This window comes from Misgurnus anguillicaudatus, chromosome 21 (genome assembly GCF_027580225.2).
Source record: "Misgurnus anguillicaudatus chromosome 21, ASM2758022v2, whole genome shotgun sequence".
Classification (NCBI taxonomy): Eukaryota; Metazoa; Chordata; class Actinopteri; order Cypriniformes; family Cobitidae; genus Misgurnus; species Misgurnus anguillicaudatus.
The window spans coordinates 2191863-2204223 of NC_073357.2; the positions used below are offsets into that span (position 1 = coordinate 2191863).

Here is a 12361-nt window from a genome sequence, read left to right on the forward strand (position 1 = left end):
GTTAAAGAGCAGATATAATATAATGACATCTAAACACACAGACAGAGAAACAGCAGATTCAGAAGAGAAACACACAACATCAAAAGTAAGAACAAACTCTTATTCATATTATAATGATATTGTTTATATCACACTGATTTATAAAGCTTGAGATCAAAAAGAGTAAAGTTTAAGTTTGATTTAAAATCTAATACTTATATATAAACTGTTCATTTGTGTCGCAGAGCTATAATATTTTACATTTGATTCAGATAAATGATTTCAGTTCAGACAAACTTTACACAATATTAATGTTCTTTGTAGAAACTCACATTGTTATTTCTCACACTTGTTTTTTTGGATAAACTTTGAATCTTTGGAATCACATCATTTTAAAATGTTTTAAGTAATCTAGGACTGTCACTAACAATTATTTTGGTAATTGATAATAAACTAATGATGATATTTTTGGTAATAAAATATACCTAAGTGAGCAATAACCTTTAAAATGACAATAATGATAAGGCAATAATAAACTCAGATTTAATGAGTTAAAGTCAAGTTAATTTTATTTGTATACAGGTTACAGGGCTTTTCACAGTTGTTCATTGTTTCAATGCCGCTGTGCATGAAATTAAATGTAAATAAATCTATTATAAAATGTAAAAGAGCTGCAAGTGTACAAAGAAAGTGATCAGTTGACGCCGTGCAGTCAACAATTTGGCAACATGAGGATGGGCATCACACCAAACTGAAATTGTCTTAGATATCCACGGTGAACGAGGACGAGACAGGGAAACAGAAACAATATGCTATTAGCGTAGAGCAGTGATCTCCAACATCTTGCCCTGTGAGTTCCTCACCAAAGCAAATTCTATTAATAGTCTCAATTTTAATATTTATTAATTACATATTTTTATATTAGCTTGGCTTCTTTTATGTATGCTAACATTTTAAACAATAATAAAACAAATCAACAAGTCAAATAAAAAAGTTTTGAGTAGACTCCAGGGCCGGGTTTCCCAAAAGCATCGTAAGGCTAAGTAGATCATAAAAACGATTGTGCGAATCATCTTAGAATTACGTGCTGTTTCCCAAAAGCTTCGTAACTTAAGTTGCACTTGAAAATCATCGTAGATCTACGAGTGCTCTGGAGTAATCGTTCATTCAAGTGCATTGTAAGACAACAGAGTTACAAGGTCACCTAACCAGCAATGACGATAATGTAATGTTTTAAATGTTTATTTATTTATTGGGTTCTTCTTTGTTTATTTTATATTAAATATATAATATAATATATGACTAAACATAAATTAATAAAGAAGGAAAACGTATTTTGTACAAGTTGGTAAAAGTTTTTTGTATTTTGGTAAAAGTTGGTATAGCAAATTGATAAATGGTTTATACCGATTGCTGCTATAATTCATCTAAACATTGTTTTGAAGGGAAATGGCATCTAATTAAAGAAACCAAATAAATATTTACGGTACAATGCAATAATCCATAATAATAAATAAACATAATAAACAACAAATAATAATAATAATCTAAACTATAATAGAAACGCAGAAGGCATTTCGCAGTGGGACGAGTCCTAACTAAATACGGAAAATAATATTTAATAAATTATTAAAACATTTGAAAAGTCATTGAACAATAATGAAAATATATTATTAAAATTATTAGTGCACATCGGCTGAAGATCATTAGCCTAAACAAGCTTCTGCTACAAATTCGAGTCATTCTATTGGTGACATTTCAGCACTTGACAAATGGATAGCGACTCGTAAGTAGCACTTAAAACCCCGCTGCGAGCGATCGTTTCACGTGCATCTTTGGGAAACGCACGTAAATGAACCACGAATGTTCGTTAAGTAGCTCGTAGAAAGCGCTCTTAAGTGCTAAGTTCAATCGTTATCGAGAAACCCAGCCCAGATTGTTTCATCTATTCTGGTAGTCCTTTCTTATAAAAAGGTTGTAGACCCTTGACGTAGAGGCCGCTCACGTGCAGTATTAAAGACGTACATTCATACAGTATAATAGATGTGTGAGCACTCGGTTCTGGTGAAGCTAACTAGCATGATAAATAAACTAAATTAGACAAATGCTTGCTTAATGAGAAGAGTCTTTAGTTTAGACTTAAACTGATCAAGTGTGTCTGAATCACAAACATTACTGGTTAGGTTATTTCCTGGCTGCTACCCAGTCTCACGGTGTTTTATGATATTGCCCGCGTTTGAACGTGAGCATGTCACGTTTCCTTTTTGTCTCACTTTTACGTTTTGGTTACTCAACTTTTTTGTCCTATTTTCAAACCATTTTCGCTCCGGTTTAGGGTTAGATTTGGTGCTTTTGTTATATGTCACTTTAAGTATTTGTCACTTTAAGTATTGGTTTATAAAAAAAAAGATACAAGACTTATTCTTTTATATTTTCTAAACTTAACCAATTGTCCCCGACGTTGGGGTTAGAGTTTGTTTAGGTAAGGATGTCATTTTATGTAAATCTAACCCTAAACCGAAGCGTAAGAAATTAGGACAACAGAGTTGAGTAACCAAAACGTGAAAGTGACACAAAAAGGAAACGTGACATGCTCACATTCAAACGCGGCAAAACGTGTCATTTTCACGTTGGTCCATACGTGAAATAGTCACGTATTTGCGTGATATTGGGTTGCATAGTCATGTAATTTTTTTATTCTTTTTCGTGATATTATCACGAATTTTGGCGTTTCTTCGTGATCATATAACGAATTCCTGTTTTTGTGTGATTATCACGTATTGGTTACTCAACTGTTTTGTCCTATTTTTAAACCATTGTCGCTTCGGTTTAGGGTTAGATTTTGTGCTTGCATTAGAATGTCACTTTATATATTGGTTTACACTATTTTTTCGAATTTATTTTTTTATATTTCGCCTGGCGTTAGGGTTAGAGTTGGGTTTGGGTAGGGATGTCATTTTATGCAATTTGTGATAATATCACGAAAAAAAGAATAAAAAAATATGTGACTAAATTAACATTTAGTTTTCAATGTTTCTCTTCTTCAGAAATGGATGAATCTCTATATTTCAGACTTCTTGTCATTGGTGAGTGATGTGTTTCTGGTTTATAATGTCATGTGAACTGACTGTGTTTTAATAAAGAATCAAACTCTTTCTTTCATAGCTCTCTGTTCAGTATCTGAATGCAGTCAGCGCCGGTATCATCATATAAACATCAGTAAGACCTGGACTGAAGCTAAGAAATACTGCAGAGAAAATTACACAGATCTGGCCACAGTCAACAACATGAATGACATCAATGAGCTGATGAATAAAGTGAAGAACAGCGATGTGAAGAAGAAGAATAATCTACATGTCTGGATTGGACTTAATAATACAAGTGTTTATAAATGGAAGTGGTCTATGGGTCACACTGTGAACTATACCAACTGGAAAGATAAAGAATCAAATAACACAAATAATTGTGCTTATATGAAAGCTGGGACATGGCATCATAAGGGCTGTAATGAAAAGTTAAGATTCATCTGCTACAACGGTGAGCGCAGCTTTATTAAATCACTTAACAAAACATGATGAGATGTAAAGTTAAACATAAGACAACAATAATAAACATCATCACAGTTAAGAAACAGAAATAACATGACGTGAGTTTATATTTGACACATTCACTCTTCTGTAAACTACACTAAACTACACACTTCAGCAGTTTAATCTCTGACATTCATTACAAACCATCATTCACATCATCATTATAGTTACTACTACATCTGAGAGAGACGGAGAAGTAACTCAAGATTTTCAGATAAGATTCACATCCAACAAGTGTTGTGAGAATGAATAAAAATTATTGAATCTTTTTTTTACTTTCTTAAACAGAGAGCAGCAAACAATACAGCTATAACACGACTACAACAACATGGAGAGACGCTCAGAGATTCTGTAGAGAAAATCAGACTGATCTGACCAGTGTGAGGAATAAAACTGAGAATGAACAGATTCAGTCAAAAATTAATAATAATGATCATGAAGTCTGGATTGGTCTGTTCAGTGATTCGTGGGAGTGGTCAGATAACAGTGACTCCACCTTCAGAAACTGGAACTCTGGTAAACCCAATGGTGGTAATGATCAATGTACAGAAGTCCTCATGAATGATCAGGGTCGCTGGAATGATGCGTCTTGCAGTACCTCTCTTACTTTTGTGTGTCATGAAGGTGAGCAGATCCTCACAAACACTTCACAAATGTTCATCTTACAATATCAACAGATGTGTTTCTGTGTTGTCGGTTATTTGGTCTGGTGTTGTTTGTGTGGTTTGAGTCATTTGTAAATCTCATTTGCACCTCTTCCTCTCCTATCATCTCTCTATAGTTCTTGTAGTCTGTGTGTGTTTAATGACATGATTCACATGAGCTGATATCAATCCAGAAGAATCTAACTTCATCTGATTATTCAGAACTATATGATATATGTTTGTGTTCATCACTTTCTCTTTATACTGACTTTAGTTTGGGTTTTGATTTAATACATTTTGAATAAATGATATTATTATAAGATGAAACTATTCTCTGTAGTAAATCATCTATTGCATGCTTACACACTTATGTCATTTTTTGGGTTTTAGTAAGGGGTAAAAATGATTTTAATTATTTTAGGTGATGAGTTTAAGTGAAATGAAATGTATTTCTGGATGTTAAGAGAATCATATGAGTTTATGTTAATAGTTTTAATAACAGATGATACAGATGTGTGTGTTTGTGTTTTCATCTTTAGAAATGTCTCCTGTATATCCTGTATGTGATATCAAAAATACAATAAAGATTGAATTATATTCTGTATGTGTTTTGTTCATGTATAAAATAAAATCAATCTACAATCAGTATTTATCTCTACTGTACAGTTAAATGAACACAGTTTATATGGTTTCACTACACAGAGAGTTCATCAAGTAACTTCATATGAAGTAGATTCACTCAGTAAGATATGATTGATGATGAGCGCTGTTAACAAAGAGAAACACTAAAGAAAAAATGAAAGAAGAATTGAATAAAGAAAAGCACAAATCACAACAATTACAACACCTGAACATAAAAGATATATTTTAATGTGTTATAAGAGGACACTCACTTATTATTATGTTGAATTAAAGTAAACATTTATATTAATGTATAAAGGTTTAATCTTAATTGAAAATCAATACAATATCCCATAATGCAACGTGATTGGCTTTTAAATTTAAAAAGTTAATACATCAAACATATTTAAAACTGTAAACTGGCTTTCTCTTTTCAAGTGTAGATGTGCAGCCCAGTCTCACGAAGTTTCGTTGTATGGTCACGTATTTTTTTGATTCTTTTTTCGTGCTGTTGTCGCGAAATTTCGTGTTTTTTCGTGGTCGTGTGGCGAGTTCCTGTTTTCGTGTGATTGTCGCGTGTTGGTTGCTCGACTGTTTTGTCCTATTTTCTTACCATTGTCGCTTCGGTTTAGGGTTAGATTTACATAAAATGACATCCCTAACCAAACCCAACTCTAACCCTAACGCCAGGCGACATATAAAAAAATAAATCAGGAAAAATAGTGTAGATCAATATATTAAGTGACATTGTAATGCAAGCACCAAATCTAACCCTAAACCGAAGCGACAATGGTTTAAAAATAGGAAAAAACAGTCGAGTAACCAATACGTGATAATCACACGAAAACAGGAATTCGTTATACGACTACGAAAAAACACGAAATTTCGTGATAATAGCACGAAAAAAGAATCAAAAAAATACGTGACTATATCACGAAACTTTGTGAGACTGGGTAGAGATGTGATATCTGTATCAAGAAATGCATTGCTCGTTTACTTATACTTGTGTAACCGATCTGAATACAGCAGCGTAACGAGCCAACACCGGGCCCCCAAGCAGGATTATCAAGGCGGGCCCTCTACTAATGCACGTGATGATGCAATGTCCACAAGCAGGGTACACAGGACAGGATAGGATCATAGATACACAGCATAAGAGATTAGTTGACTGACAAAATTAGAAATTGCCTACGTGCACCACAACAAAAACAAAACACTGGTGACAGCACACTATAACATATTGTTACTCACTGCTATATGGCGCATAGTTGCGGGTTGGCGCAGCCCCAATCGGCGGACGTGAGAGGACGCTGGCGCTGTTTATTCGCCGCTTCTCTGTCTGCTATTTTTATTTTTCTGCTATTTTTCATTGTGTTCCTATCTGTTTGTGTTCGCGGTATCCCTACCTCTGGACAGCCTTTCCCCATCTGGCCAGCCTTCTAGCTGGTTCCTGAAGCTTCTTGGGCACCTACACCGGACTGTATCCTCATCGATTAGCCGCTAGCTGGTTGACTCCGTTCAGCTAACTTCTGTCTGTTTCACTGAAACTCCCGCACTGCAACCTCCAACATATGCGAGCCGTGACCGCTACTTTCATTTTCGCTGTCATGCTGTGGATCATTTTGGCACTTACATCAATCATCCATCTATGTGTCCTTAGTTTATCGCTAACTGCAACCACGGAGCTCTCAGTCCCACCGCTCGGCATCATGTTTACATACTCTACCCTGCAACTGGTCGAACTAATCAACTATTCCATTCCATCCTGCATCACAGTCATAAAACAGCTCGGACTTCTACGTCGATCCCGTTACATTCACAGAAGCTTACGCCACAAGTTTGTTTACTTTCACCACGGACTATCCATTCCATCCATATGGTCACCTGCACGCTCTGTCGCACCTCTCCCACGTCATCGGAACGCCTTCTCTGCTGGATTACATAGCGCTGAGCGCACCGACAGGATGAATAGAAAACCCGGACTGGACTACACAGCTTTTAGCACAGCTACTCATTATCGGAACGTTTCCCTCGCTGGATTACATAGTGTTGAGCGCACCGACAGGTTGCACAGAAATCCCGGACTGGATTAGTACTTTTCACTCAGAAATTCTCCAATCAAACGCAAATAAACTCACTGTCCCTCCAAAACTGCATTACCATCACACACGGACTGTTAACTGGGACAACCTCAGATCTTTTCAGCCTGCACCCATTTCTGCACTTATCTCTTCACCCTCTCACCAGGCCAACTTTGCCCTACTCAACACCCGATCGCTTAACAACAAAGCCCTTGCTCTACATGAACTAATCCTTGACAACACATTGGATTTCCTTCTGCTCACTGAAACATGGCAACAACCCAATGATTATTTCTCACTCAACCAAGCTTCCCCCACAGGCTACAATTACATCTGCAAACCCCGCCCCTCCCGCCGTGGAGGTGGTCTTGCTGTTATTTTCAACCACAACTTCCAGATCACTGAACTCACTCTCCCCTCAGTATCATCATTTGAATATCATTTGAATATCTTGCCTTTAAAGCTCTTTCATCCATGACAGTTATTCTCATTTATCGACCACCTAAACCAAATCTGTCCTTCCTTTCTGATTTTACTGAACTCCTCACACTAGCTTCATCTTTGTCTCGACGTCTGCTGCTACTCTGTGATTTGAACATCCATATTGACTCTCCTTTCTGCACATTGTCATCGGAATTCAATATTTTACTGGACAACTTCACTCTCACCCAACATGTCTCATTCCCCACCCATGAAAAAGGACACATCCTCGATCTGGTCTGTTCCTCTAACCAACCAGTGCTTGACCTCCATCCTTGCCTCTTTCCCCTCTCTGATCATAAACTGAAACGTTTTACCATTCCTTCTCCAACTCCACGCCCCCGCCTCCGCAGAGAAATCACCTTCCGTAACCTTAAATCTATTGATCACCAACATCTCTCTGACAGGATCTCCACCACTCTCAACCTGGACCCAACCCTCACTTCACCTGATGATCTCACAAATCACCTTAACTCTGCTTTGTGTACCTCCCTTAACACATTGGCCCCCCTCAAAACAAAAACTGTTACTTTTAACACTTCATCACCTTGGTACACACCTGCACTCCGTAAAATGAAACAAACTGGTCGCCAACTAGAACGTCTGTCAAAAAAATCAGCTCTTACCGTACACCAAGAGGCCTATAAACTCCATCTCACTTCCTACAAAGACGCCCTCACCCTTGCCAAATCTACCTATATCTCCAGCATCCTCACCAACCCCTGTCAAAACCCTAGAACCCTCTTCTCCATAATGAACAAACTCATCAAGCCCCGGACCATCACCCTCCCTACCTCTACTCCTGATCTGTGCAACTCATTCCTTCACTTTTTTGCTGAAAAAATCAGCATCATTTATCAGTCTCTATCCTCTCCAAAAGACCTTCCAGTAACTACTTCAGCACCGGACATGGCTGCCCTTCCCTCTCCTGATTTAACTCACCCTCCTCCACATTGCCTCCTTTCCCAGTTTAACTCGGTCACCACTCCTGAAATCCATAAACTCATCAACTCCTCTAAACCTACTACATGCTCACTTGACTACCTCCCTACTCCACTTCTGAAGTCCTGCCTCCCTGTTCTTTGCCCTTTCCTCACTAACCTCTTCAACTCATCACTGTCCGTTGGATCTGTCCCCTCTGCATTCAAAACTGCTGCTGTCACCCCAATCCTCAAGAAACCGGGTTTGGATCCCTCTTCACTAAATAACTACCGCCCAATATCCAACCTCCCCTTTCTGTCTAAAACTCTGGAACGCATAGTCGCCTTACAACTACAAACCCATCTTCATGCCAATAATCAATTTGAACCCCTCCACCTGGCTTTCGCCCCCTCCACAGTACAGAAACCGCTCTCCTCAAAGTCTTCAATGATCTCCTCACCTCTGCTGATGCTGGTTCCCTCACCATTCTTATCCTTCTCGACCTGAGTGCAGCCTTTGATACCGTGTGCCATAACACTCTGCTCACCAGACTTAAAAACCCCGGTATAAGAAGGTACTGCACTCAGCTGGCTACGTTCCTACCTCTGCAACAGATCCCACTTCATCTCACTCCATAACCACACCTCTGCCACATCCACAGTCACCCAAGGTGTTCCCCAAGGCTCTGTACTCGGCCCCCTCCTCTTTATCATCTACATTCTTCCCCTTGGTCAGATATTTCGTCATTTCAACCTGAACTACCACTGTTATGCTGACGACACCCAGATTTACCTCAGCACAAACTCCCCCCACAATCCTCCCCTCGCCCACATCAATTCCTGTCTGTCAGCTACTAAAAACTGGATGCAACAGAACTTCCTCAAACTCAACAGCAATAAAACAGAATTCCTCATCATTGGCTCCAAATCTACACTCAGCAAAACCAATAACCCCACTCTCACTATCGACGGCACCACTGTTTTTCCATCTCCCCAGGCACGCAACCTTGGCGTGATCTTTGATTCAACCCTCTCCCTTGAGCCCCACATCCGTCAGGTCATTAAAACATCCTTCTTTCACCTCCGCAACGTTGCTAAAATCAGACCCTCACTTACACCTCCTGCTGCCGAAAGACTCATTCACGCTTTCATCTCCTCACGACTGGACTATTGCAACTCACTACTCCTTGGTGTAAGCTCAACTTACATAAAAAGATTACAACTGGTCCAAAACGCAGCCGCACGACTCATCACCCGCTCCAAATCTTGGCACCACATCACTCCAGTTTTAAAACAATTGCACTGGCTTCCCATTTCCCACCGGATCAAATACAAAATTTTGGTTCTTACTTACAAAGCCATCCACCACCTTGCCCCATCATACCTCACTGATCTCCTCTCCCCCTATCAAACCTCACGGTCCCTAAGATCCACCTCAGCTGGTCTCCTCTCCATCCCCAAGTCCAAGCTCTGCAGTTTTGGGGACAGAGCTTTCTCGAGGGCAGCCCCAAGGCTCTGGAACTCCCTTCCCCTTGTGATCCGCACCTCTGAGTCCCTTACCACCTTCCAGTCTCGCCTCAAGACCCATCTCTTCGCCTCTGCCTATCCATAGCCTCCACCCCTTTTTTTTTCTCTCTCCTCATATCTGCCTTGTAAAGCGACTTTGAGTTCGAGAAAAGCGCTATAAAAATGCAATTTATTATTATTATTATTATATGACTACACACACATACACCTAAATACATAAAAAGATGCTCACTTACATTATAGACTATAGCATTACATTATAACCACATTATCATTTATAGCGGCATTTTCCGGGCTTCAGTTCTGGATGACATGATGTAGGTATCTAAGTACAATTTTCAACATGGTTAAATGCTAAAATTGGTTGTACGGATAGAAAGAGCTTGTAAATTCCTTTAAGATGACACCAATACCATGTCTATGGGTTCAAGAATAACAAAATATTGGCCATTTGAAACTCGAAAGTCATCACTTTATTTTGTCCCATTGTTTTCCATTTTGCTGGTGGTAAAACTCCTGTGCTCGTCGTTCAAATTAATTGAAATTTCGTCCACTTGTAGTTTAGCAATACACTAAATGTCTCTTACAATTTCAAGATTGTTTTTACTCTGCACGTCGCCTGAGGAAATCCGAAGTTGCGCCGAGGGGAACCAAACTGACAGCCGCGACAGCGGAGATTGTCACGTACCTACACAGCAGCGAAAACACATATCAATTATACACAGAAAGATCAATCCATACTGTTTAATATCATTTGTTTACTTACTGCTGCACTTTTGTGCTTTGCTTCAGGTGTCTGGTGTAGTGTTCGAGTTTTTAAAGCGTTATCATTTCTTGTTTGTGTGGAGAAACCAACAGATACAAACCAGCCCATTTCAAACGTGCACAGAAACTCTGGGCTCTGATTGGTTGGGCTCTATTGTTAGCGTTGATTTCATTGGGTGATGTAACCACACAGTTTGCACGTTGCCAAGCATTAAAAACCAATGAGAAAGCCCGGGAACAGCGGATAGTATGAATATGCGATAGGGCCCCCCGACTGTCAATCAAAATCTTCCAGTCGGGCGAAGCACCGCTTACCCTGCTTACCGATAGTTACGCCCCTGTCTGAATAAATGATGTGCACATTCTTGTGTGTCATAGGTCAACAAACAAACAGATTACATGACAATAAAACATGGTGAATGTAGTACAGTATGTCAGAAATGTAAAATACAAAAAATAAAACACAATCAGACATTGATATTTGATAGTGTGATGTTTGTAAATAAACAGAAGAAGGGGCAGCGGAAGATGTGATAGCAGCCTGAAGCCACAACAACATTTAAAGTCTAAAGTCGGTGTTTATCAAGCATTCAGAATTTTTTTTTTAAAGTATTATAAAAAAATGTATATTCACCTTGTCCATATTTAATGCAAATTACCTTTATACAAGGAAATAATTTGGATATGCTGGGAGGACTTGACTTAATAAAATAAACTTCTGTTGGTCAGGACCGTCAGGCAAATTATATTTGAATAAAGGACATGAATGAGGATATCAACAGCAACATTTGATACGGTTTTTGGTTTTCTGTCTGCTCATGATGTAAATGACTAATGTGTTTTTGTGTCAATAATGGGGCTCCTACAACAACACAAAACATCATTAAAGTCTAAACAACTTGTGTACAACAAATATACAACAGCTTTGTGTGAAATTTCATCTCTTTACTGAGGATAAACATTCACATTCACAACACTTCTAGATTTGACATCATCAGGTTGTTTTTGTTGTAATGATGATGAATTCAGACACAGACAGACAGTAGAGATGATAGCAGATGAATTGTGTTCATCACTGTAAAAAATACAACTTATATAATGAAGTAAATTTACCGAGCGCCTAAGGTGACATTGGAGTAAAAAAAATCAAAATTTTAGTTTCATCTGCTCACACGAAACCTTCATGTGCAGAATTTTTTTTTAAGTTTAGTTTTGTGTGCTCACGCGAAACTTTCGCATGCAAAACTAAACACAGTAGTTTCACGTGCACATGCGAAAGTTTCACACGAGTACGCGATAGTTTTACGTGCACACGAGAAACTAAACTTTATTTAATTTTTGCTCCACGTCCCCTTATGGGCTCCGTATAAATTCAACAAAGAAGTTGATTTATAATTTTGTGTATAAGATTAACTCTCAACATTGCATGTTTATTTTGTTGAGATTCAAAGTAGATCTTCAATAAACCTTTGTGAAGTCTTTTATCCTGAGGACTTATTGAATATATATTTATTAATAAAAACACATCTCATCCACTTCATCTGTGCTTATTTGCTGTATTTTAATGTTGACAAACAAAAATAAGGGAGAAAACTGTCAGCTCATTTCTTCCGCTTTGAGATTTGTTATCATCACAGTCACCAGAATGACAGGTGGAAAAATATACAAATAAGAAGGAAATAAAATATGAAAACTTTTTTATTGAAAAACAGAAATGATGGGAGGTGTTAAAGAGCAGATAATATATAATCTAA

The 12361-nt window shown here is 38.2% G+C and overlaps 1 long non-coding RNA gene across 1 annotated transcript; it reads left to right on the forward strand.

Annotated features, from left to right (window-relative positions):
* Positions 1-3268, forward strand: LOC129442045 (uncharacterized). Its single transcript, XR_012360305.1, has 3 exons — positions 1-85; positions 3027-3065; positions 3145-3268. It is a non-coding gene; the product is annotated as an uncharacterized lncRNA (long non-coding RNA).
* The last annotated feature ends 9093 nt before the right edge of the window (positions 3269-12361 follow it).